Raw genomic sequence first — 10,662 nt, forward strand, 5'->3', positions numbered from 1 at the left:
AGGAATGCCTTGTGTGCTATCAAACGTCACAAAAGTAACTGGGTGATTATAAAGATGCTCTACAGGTATCTCCGAAGGTGTTTGTTGGGTTGGCATAGATCGAGATTAGGATTTTTCACTCTGAGTATCGGAGAGGTATCTCTGGGCCCTCTCAGTAATGCACATCATCTGAAGCCTTGCAAGCAATGTGATTAATGAGTTAGTTACAGGATGACGCATTACGAAACGATTAAAGAGACTTGCCGATAACGAGATTGAACTAGGTATGACGATACCGACGATCGAATCTCGGGCAAGTAACATGCCGATGACAAAGGGAATAACGTATATTGTCATTGGGTTCGACCGATAAAGATCTTCGTAGAATATGTGGGAACCAATATGAGCATCCAGGTTCTGCTATTGGTTATTGACCGGAGAGGTGTCTCGGCCATGTCTACATAGTTCTCGAACCCGTAGGGTTCGCACGCTCAACATTTGTTGACGATTTCTATTATATGAGTTATGTGTTTTGCTGACCGAAGGTTGTTCGGAGTCCCAAATGAGATCACAGACATGACGAGGAGTCTTGAAATGGTTGAGAGGTAAAGATTGATATGTTGGAAGGTAGTATTCAGACACCAGAAGTGTTCCGGAATGTATCGGGTACATATCGGAGTACCGGAGGGGTTACTGGAACCCCCCGGGGAAAGATATGGGCCATATGGTCCATAGGAGGGAGGCACACCAGCCCACAAAGGGGTGGCGCACCCCCACCAGGGAGGAGACCGAATAGGACTAGGGGAGGGGGCGGCGCCCCCCTTTCCTTATCCCCCTCTCTCTCCTTTCCCCTTTAGGACCCCAAGTAGGACTCCTCCTACTTGGGGCGCGCCTAGGGCCGGCCTCCTCTCCCTCCCTCCTTTATATAGGGGGGAGCCCCTACAACACACATCAGTTGTTCCAAGCCGTGTGCGGCGCCCCCCTCCACAGTTTACGCCTCCCGTCATATTCTCGTGGTGCTTAGACGAAGCCCTGTGCAGATCACATCACCATCATCGTCACCACACTGTCGTGCTGATGGAACTCATCTACTTCCTCTACCCTCTGCTAGATCAAGAGCTTGAGGGACATCATCGCGCTGAACGTGTGCAGAACTCGAAGGTGCCGTACAATGGGAACTTGATCGGTCGGAACAAGAAGACATTCGACTACATCAACCGTGTTAAGCAAACGCTTCCGTTTTCGATCTACGAGGGTACGTGGACACACTCTCCCCTCTCGTTGCTATGCATCTCCTAATAGATCTCGCGTGAGCGTAGGATTTTTTTTTGAAATTGTATGCTACGTTTCCCAACATTTACTGCCCCAATATTTAATATACAATCATTGTACGTTTAATTAAGAAAATTATTTTATTAAATAAAATTGGTTTTGGGCTAGCCATGAGCGCAATTAACTAAACTACGCTTGTAGGCGTAGTCCTAGTCGTTCCCTCTCTACCTAGGCCCAATAGCCCATCTTTATAACCAGCTACCCCATGGAAACACTCCCCAAAGACACACACAAACAAACCCTAACCCTAGCTAGAGCTGCAACTGATCTAATACAAGCCACCAACATGTCTTGAGATCCTTGTCACCAAGATCATATACGGACGGGCACGCCGCCGCCCTAGTCCATGAACCTGTACAACACCAACGTGTTACTGCCATTTTCCATCAGAACTACTCCACCTCATACCTTGGCCGCTCGAGCCGCCACCTAGCACCGACAACCCTTCGCGAACCTCGTAAAATATATCAAGCAAAGCATGTTCTTTAATATTATGATATGAGTTTCTCCTTTGAAAATCACAAAACCTCCCCAAAGCTTAAGGCAAAGCCTCATGCCTGTTTTGAGAAAAAATGAATTTCTCTAATTATGGCATGTTGCTTATGATGTGGCATATATTTTCCCATAAAAGAAGATCCTAACTTTGAAACTTCGTATGCTCATAGATGAGAAAATATTGAATTGAGCAACCCCTCCTAGTGAGGAAAGAAATAGCTTAAGCATAATGAGAGGGAGACTAGTGCCCTTTTTCTTAAATAGTCTAGCAAAATCTTCAACTTTGTGAAGATGATCAAAAACACTTTAACTATCCAATCCGTGAAAGTTTAGAGTTACATAAATTTTAATAACTCCGGGTTCCATAGGAAAATCATAAGCATCATGTTCAACATATATAGGAGAGGCACAAAATTCATCATCGGGTAAAAACAAGTCTCCTATATCTCTTTCTTTAAATAATTTTCCAAAGCATATGGATCTTTATCAGTGTCACATTCTCTAATAGCTTTGGCAAATATCGATTCAAGTTTAGGGGATTGGTTGGAGTAGGTGGTGTTCTCAAAATAGGAGTAGGTGGTGTTATCAAAGTGGGAGTGGATGGTTCATCTTCAAGTATTTTCTTTTCTTTTAATATAGCAAAATGAGCATCAAGTAGTTCTCCCAAAGGAGGAGATTCAGTAGCAATGACGATGTGGTGACTGTAGTTGTTTATGCAACAAAGCAGTTTCACAACAGCAAAAATACTGAGCAATTGCGAAGTACAAGTAACTTAAAAGAGCAGCAGTAGCGTTAAAATGTAGGTATAGGGATGGATATTGGGATATTTCATGGATGATTTCTAAATCCCAAAGACAATTCATGCGGGTCACTTCCTAGGTCATGTTCTAAATTTATTGTAGGCATGCAACCCATAACTTGAGAAACATGCTTAAGAAGAACTTGCCTCTCGTCTATACTCATGCCCTCCCTTGTAAAGCGGTACTAAGAGCAAACAAAAGGTAATTAAAGTGACATTAGGGTCAACCAACACAATGCATTAACACACTATGAGTACATGTTATTCTCAAAGCAAAGCCATCCCTTTGATATACTTTGTCATTCTCAGGGTCTCTGGATCAAATTTATAATAGGTGCATATGACTTGCAGTTACAATCATGAACAAATAGACATAACAGTTCAGATCTAAAATCATACTACTCGGGCCCTAGTAATAAGCATTGGTCATGGCAAAGTCATAACAACATCAAGGCTCAAACAACTATTACACTAGGAATCATCTCCACCATCAATATGAAGTCTAATACATGATAAATCTCATACAATTCCCATCCATCCCATGTTCCCATAGCGGATTACTCACACATCATGGTGGAGAGCATGATGACGGTGATGAAGAAGGGGTTGACAGTGGTGTTGGTGAAGAATTGTCCTCTTCGGAGGAAAACCCTAGCCTCCAGCAGCCCTTCGAGTGAAAAATGGTGGTGGCGGCGTCTCTGTGTCGCAGAAAAATCATCGATAATTTGAAGGAGTATTTTGGAGAAATATGCACCAGACGCTGGCCAAGGGAGCCATGCAGGTTGTAGGCGCTTTGCCCCCCTGGATGCCAAGGGGGGCGCCTACGCAATGTGGGTCACCCTCTAATTCTTCCGATTGTTCTTCGTGCAGATCCACGAAGTGCTGGCGTACCTCTAATATCAGCATGTGTGGATACCTCGGAGGTGTATTCTTCTTCATCACTAGATCGGCGGATCGTTCCAAAGAAATTCTCACGGCTGGGAGATACAACCTAGCTGTGGGAATCGGCGAAACTTCACCAACTCCTCCTCCTTTACTCCCGCTGCATGAGTCATTGGTAGGATAATCGTCACTTGTACCTTCGTAGTGTTTGTTGGTGTGATTATGCGCAAATATTTTGTTGTTGTTGTGTCATTCCCTTATAATTAGTACTTGCATGCTTCTTTTGATGGCCACCTCTTGCATGGCTTGGTTAGTGTAAAAAACGCTCTTATATTATATGGGACGGAGGGAGTAGCATTTATATGCCCATGCCAAAATGCTAACCAACATCTTTGAGAAAACGAAATCTTTGGCCAAAAAAAAAACTACTTCATTGGGGACAGATCTGTTCCCAACCACAGGACCGACTGCCTCATTTGGGACAGATCTGAAGCTTCTTTATTCAGCGCCGCCATCGCCACCGCCGAAACGAAGATGTGAGCAGCCGAAAAACCTAAGCTATTAGGGCCTGAATTAAAGCTACACGATCCACACTCGTAGATCCGGCGACGCCCCTCACCACCGACGACCGAGGTCGTCAGTGGAGGAGAGCCGCCGAAGGAACGAGCCGGATGGGGCTCTCCTGGGGGCATAGGGTTTCTGGTCGCCTACCCGAGAGAACAGACGAACAGAACGATATAGCTGCTCCAAGGAGATACTCAAAGTACTACCTGGCTCGCTGCTGACCACCAAGTTTGGCAAGATTGTTCGTTTTCACTTTTCACTGCAGATACGGGTCGCAACTCGGCTGAGTAGGCCTTTATCTCAAGAAAGTGCATGTGTGTTGAATCCTTCGGATACATAAAAAAGAAGGCGGTTATGTGGCTTACGGTTCTAGACTAGTAGATACTAGTACTGAACATGACATGGTCCTTGCGTAGTGCACAAATCCGTCTCCCTGCTGTACCGATGGACCTCTGAATCAGGTGCCAGAAACAAGCACGGATATGTCTTGCCACATTTAAATTCAGGTTCAGGTGTCCATGCTTTGTATGTCTTGTAAGTTGTAACTGCACTGTTTCCTAAATTCTCAAGTTGTGGACACAAGTTCTCCTAGTATGGTGTCCGATATGGAAGTTATCTTGTCGGGAAAAGTCAAAAAAATTATATGCCGTATGTTACATGGCACACTCCCATGTCGGGTCACGCTCGCTAATAAACACATGAAGGTCTCGCCCATTTGCCCTACTTGCTCTTAGGGTTTAGAAGATACGAAACACATGCTTTTCCTCTGCTGTAACGCAAAAGAGGCTAGGGATGGATGAGACTATTGATAAAGCTTGTTAGGTTAATCATGCTGGAGAGGCGATAATGGAATACCTTCTACTTATTCCAGACCAAGGTTTGCGTATTATGGGATATCAAAATGAACGAGTAATGGTAGCTATTTTGGCTTGGTATCTATGATGGGAAAGGCGAAAATTAGTGTACAAGGAATTAACTCAGAATGCAACTCAGATATCAAAGGGGGTCATAGCCCTCACGTCAAACTTTGTAAATGCATCATCTCCAAAGGCTTCCATGAAACAGGGGAGTTGGTATTGTCCTCGTAGGGATTTTGTGAAACTTAATGTTGACGCCTCTTTTGATCATGACATGCTGAAGGGTACGATGGGGGCAGTTCTGAGAGACAACAAGATAGGATTATTGCTGGAGGAAATAAAAGATTAACTATTGTGCGGATGTTCTGATGGCAGAAGTTTTAGCTCTCAAATTTGGCCTAAGATTGACGCAAAAGGCAGATTGTAATCGCGTAATTATCAACTCAGACAATCTAGAGGTGATTGAGATCATGCACTGATGCAGAATGGAGGACAATTGGCGGGTGCGGCGGCGGCAATTTTCGATGACTGTTATCACTATGTTGTGATTTTGTTATGACTGGATTCGAACATTGTAATACGAAGGTAAATAAAGTAGCTCATGAACTCGCTAGATTAGCTAGATTTTCTTCGACTTCGGATTGGTTTGAGGAGCCTCTAAATGAAACTAGTGATCCTCACAAATGATGTACTGGTTATTTCTAATGAATAAAGTCTTGATTTAATTCAAAAAAAAGTTCTCTTAGTATGGTCCCAGGAATTTCATCTACGAAGCTACCGTATGATCTGATCGACAAGGGCTGGCAGTATATATGTGGCAACAAGCATGGATTCTGCGAAGGTGACAAGGTAAAGCGATTCCAGCGATGCAACTCTGTTTTGCATGCTCCTAACAAAATTTCATCTATGGTTCTACTGTTTCCAGGTATGGCAGCAAATACAGAGTTTCATATATTTTTTCAAGCAACTGACTAGTGTGACATATCACTTGCATGTTCTGTTTCACTTTACCCCATTTAACAATCAACAGTGTGAATTAGAGCTTCTTTGTTAAGAAGGGCACAACAGTCTTTTGAACATTTATAGAAACTCATATTGTATGGCATCGTATGTACGTACATTTTGTATACCCATTCAATCTTATATTTCCCCCTATCAAGATTCAATCTTATATTTATAGTACATTTTTTAATAATGTATTCCTTCTTTTTTTGTGGTAAAAACATGTTTAAGAATTGAAAAGGAAATGTTGTTATTCAAAAAAAAGCCCGAAAAAAATGATCATTGTGAATTTTGAATGGCCATCATGTATTTGAAAAACATCCATCACGTGTTCAAAAATTTAATCATGTATTAAAAATATGTGCGCCGTGTATTTCAAAAGGTTTTGTCACATATTTTTAAAAATGGTCGTCATATAATTTAAAGAATATGCATATGTATAAAAAGTAAACAAAATTAAAATGAGAAGAACAATAAAAAACCTGAAATAAAAAAATCCGAGCACAAAACATAAGAGCCTAAACAGGCGAAATGGGGAAGTAATAAACTGAAACCAAACCGTAAAAAAACAGTCTGGATACCCAGATAATGGGCCTACCCACATGACGCATGCTTGGGCATGTGGCATTTCCCATCGTTATGAGCATCAACTAAGTTTTCTTTTATCTATAAAAATCAATAAGTTTTTTTTGGGCTATGCGTCACTTAGCGATAGCCTAGAATTGCCTGTGTTGCACTCATTGCGGCTCATTAAGATAAATGCATTTTTCTGGAATTTTGTTAAACTAGATAATAACTAAGAGCCCATCTGGGACACTATGTGACACTAGAAGAACACCCGTGCGTTGCAACGGGGCCACATTAACTTTAAGAGTTCAATATTAATTATGTTAATATTTCATTTAATATTCTCATACATATCAAGTGACATTGACGACCTTTTTATCATCAAATTCTCTCACACACACTCTCCCTCCCTCCTCCTCACTCTCTCTCCCCCTCTCCCTCTCTCTCTCTCTAACACACACACATATCCATCTTATTGGGTACGGGACCATAATCCATCTATTTCACACGCACACGCGCTAGTGCATAACAATATGGATTATAAAACAGGTTCAAGGTAGTAACAAGGATTCTTCTCATGCATTAATAAATAAATATTCTGCACTGAAGACAAGATAACCAATTCCCAAAGTGCATCAGAGCATCACAGAACATTACTGGCAAAATAAATGCATGACGATACACCCGACTCATTTAATTAATATAATTAAATTATCAGTAAATTAGTCACCAAACTGCTCGGATGAACCGGAACAGAGCCAACATATATCATCCTAGACAAACGCAACATCAACCATTTACCTTGGTACTTTAGGGACCGACAGGAGGATGCATGTAGAAGCGCTTCTTGCCTGCGAATCCACAGTCAGAGAGAGAAATTGGAACCCATTCCCATCACCAACTGATAAAGAAAGCATGTAAGAAAATTGATATCGGGCCAACTTGGATCTTCGGTGATTGTCCGCCGGTATGGAGAATTTAGGAGGGTGGGTGCAGGGAGTGGCCTTGTGGATGATGGATGGAGGCGCGGAGGGATGTGGTCACCGGAAGGTCGAAAGCGGAGAGGGTCGGGCACGTTAGGTGGAGCCGGTGGTGCGCGACAACCGGAGGCGGCCCAATCGTGGGCGGCGAACCGACGATAGCCTCGGCCCATCTCTCGACGCAGCGAAGATAGAGAGGGCGACACTGCCGGTGCTCGAGGCCGCCGCTCGGCACCATCTACATCAAGGGGAAAGAGAGGCGAGAAAGCGATAGGGTGATGCGGGGCTAGGGATTGCGAAGGAGGGTGGGGGTGTGCGATTTGAATGGATGGTTCTGCCCACCGTTTTCTTGTACGTGGCGGTGGAGACGGTGGCATCCAGCCATGCAGGCGAGGCATGGGTCGAGTCGGGCACACGGCGAGGCGCAGTAGCAGAGGCGGGGGCGATTTTTTGCTACTGAGATGCAGGGTGTGGGATTGATCGTTCATGTTCTCTTTTCCTATTTAACGGGAGATGGATGCGATTTTTTCACGAGGGGAGAGATGCGGCCACGTACAGATTCCATAATAAATTAATTAGGTCCATAACGGGATTTCTTTACAATGCGTTAAGATTTACGTGTTAGTTTTCTTAATAAAGAAATGCACTGATGTAGGGATCGATTGATTCGGATAAGGAAAGATAGATTCGTGATCTTTTGTATGTTAGGAAATTAGTGGTTTGCAAGGAAAGAGTGGAGAGAAAAAGAACCAATGCGACCACGTATAGATTCCATAATAAATTAATTAGGTCCATAACGGGATTTGTTTGCAATGCGTTAAGATTTACGTGTTAGTTTTCTTAATAAAGAAATGCACTGATGTAGGGCGCGATTGGTTCAGGTAAGGAAAGATAGATTCGTGATCTTTTGTATGTTAGGAAATTATTGATTTGCAAGGAAAGAGTGGAGAGAAAAGAACCAGTACGAGGGGGTGGTGGGAGGTGGGACGAATAAAAACCGGACGAAATTGGGAGGTGGGAGGGGGCGAGTAAAAACCGACGAAAAAAACCAACGAAATTGGAAGGTGGGAGAGGGGATGAAAAAAAACCAGGGGAGGTGGGAGGAGGACAAAAATAAACCGTACGAGGCTACCAACTGCTCCATTAGGAGTAGAGATTGTTTGTGAAAATAACATGCGACGACGACTTAGCGAGCGGATCCCCTTAAAAAAGACATATCGAGCAGATTCCCTTAAAACTGGTAGAAATGGATACGATTGATAACATTAATAAATAGTGGTGAATGTTGGCATAATTTACTATCATCATGCATGAAAACGAATCATCAAGAAAAATAATACTTCCTATTACTACACTCATAGGAAGCTTCCTAATCTCTGCTACCAAACAGTTTCTGCCCAAATAAGGAAGGAAAGTTATGGATGTGATTCGAAAGGAAACAAACGTTATGAAGATTAATTAATTTAGATTTGATCTTTAGAGATTGATTGTGATTGATTCTTTTACATAAAGACATTACTAAATAATTTGCGTCAGTATGGAAAGTTCTGATCCGTTCAGTTTTTTTCGTTGTGTGAGAGGATGAAGTGAAAATAAACCGATGAAGTGGGGGAGGCGACGAAAAAAATCTACGACAGTTAACCTACGAAAAAACCCGGACAAAAGTGGTGGGACGAAAATTGACCGGCAAAGACTACCAACTGCTCCATTAGGAGTAGAGATTGGTTGGTTCGATTTTTTTTTGCGTGGAGGGAACTACCTGGGAGGTGGGAGGGAGTATAAAAATAAACCGTCTCGGCTGAGCGGGAGGTGGGAGCAAGTACCAAAGAAGTACCAAAAAAGACCGGATGAGGTGGGACGAAAATAAAACCCGGAACGCGACCTACCAACTGAGACATTAGGAGTAGAGATATTAACAAAAGTGCAGATCACGTCCCACTCTTCACTTTTTGACAAAAAAACTTCCGAATAGCAATCTTGGTGAGTGATCTCGACCGGATTCGATCGGCATGGCGTGTCGTTCCTTCAGGAGTGGGTGCTGAGAGGAAGGATGGCAAACCTCCATTGTCAATCGGCCGGAGCTGCATCATCATTTGGATCAGAGCATGGACGAAATCGAGATGGTAGAGGTTGAGGAATTTGTAGGACGTGAGGGTTTAGGGTGGGCATCACGAGAACTCACCCATATCTTGGGAGACGGCAGACCCGAGGTGCAGTCGTATTCGTGCTTCAGGGGCTGCCACGTGCTGTCCTCACCGCCATCGCCTGTCGATGCCACTTCAGCGCCACGAGCATGGGACTGAGGGACGAAGGGAAGAGAAGGGAAGGAAGCGAGCTAATGATGTACCTATGTTTGGTATGTAATACCCTCCATTAAGAGTAGATATTTTCTTAAAATCGGTTATTTTGTTTCCTAATTAATGTGATTGAGCAATTTAAGGTAAGGTTAATTAATTAGATTTGATATTTAGAGATTGATCGTGATTGATTCTTTCACATAAAGACATTACTAAAAATAACTTACACCAGCATGAAAAGTTATGATCCGTTAAGATTTTTTTTGTTGTGTGAGAGGGTGACGCGAAACTAAACCAGTGGGGTGGGGGAGGGACGAAAAAAAACCCAGCGAAATAAAACGGGTGGGAGGTGGGAGGAAGTACCAAAGAAGTACCAAAAAAGACCCGATGAGGTGGGATGAAAATAAAACCCGAAACGCGACCTACCAACTGAGACATTAGGAGTAAAGATATGTGGTAAGCAATCCAAACAATTCAAAAAAAAAATCCCATCTAAGACTGCTCCACTTCATAAAATCAGCCTTATTCCAGCCAAACCACTTTGGAGCAGTTTCACCCAGGAGTTTCAACTCCACCAAAGATCATTTTATCTTGTTTGGTCTTCCTGCTAGCTCCAATTTAAGAATGGAAAATTTTAATGGGAAAAAATCTATTTGATTGGGTGACGTGGGAAAAAACAAAGAGATACCCATTTACCGATAACAGTGGTGATAATTTTCACTCAACACAATGAGGACTCTTTGAACTAGAGTTTTATTCGAACCCTTGAAGACCTTCATGAAAAATAGGGAACTGTACCCATATTTTAGTTTTTTTTTGGCGTAGTGAAACATCGTGAAGCTACCCTTTTGGGGTTGCGTTTTTTTAAAGCAGAACTGAATTTTACGAAGCCGACTAGAGGGATGTCC

This window comes from Triticum dicoccoides, chromosome 2B, assembly GCF_002162155.2.
Source record: "Triticum dicoccoides isolate Atlit2015 ecotype Zavitan chromosome 2B, WEW_v2.0, whole genome shotgun sequence".
Lineage (NCBI taxonomy): Eukaryota > Viridiplantae > Streptophyta > Magnoliopsida > Poales > Poaceae > Triticum > Triticum dicoccoides.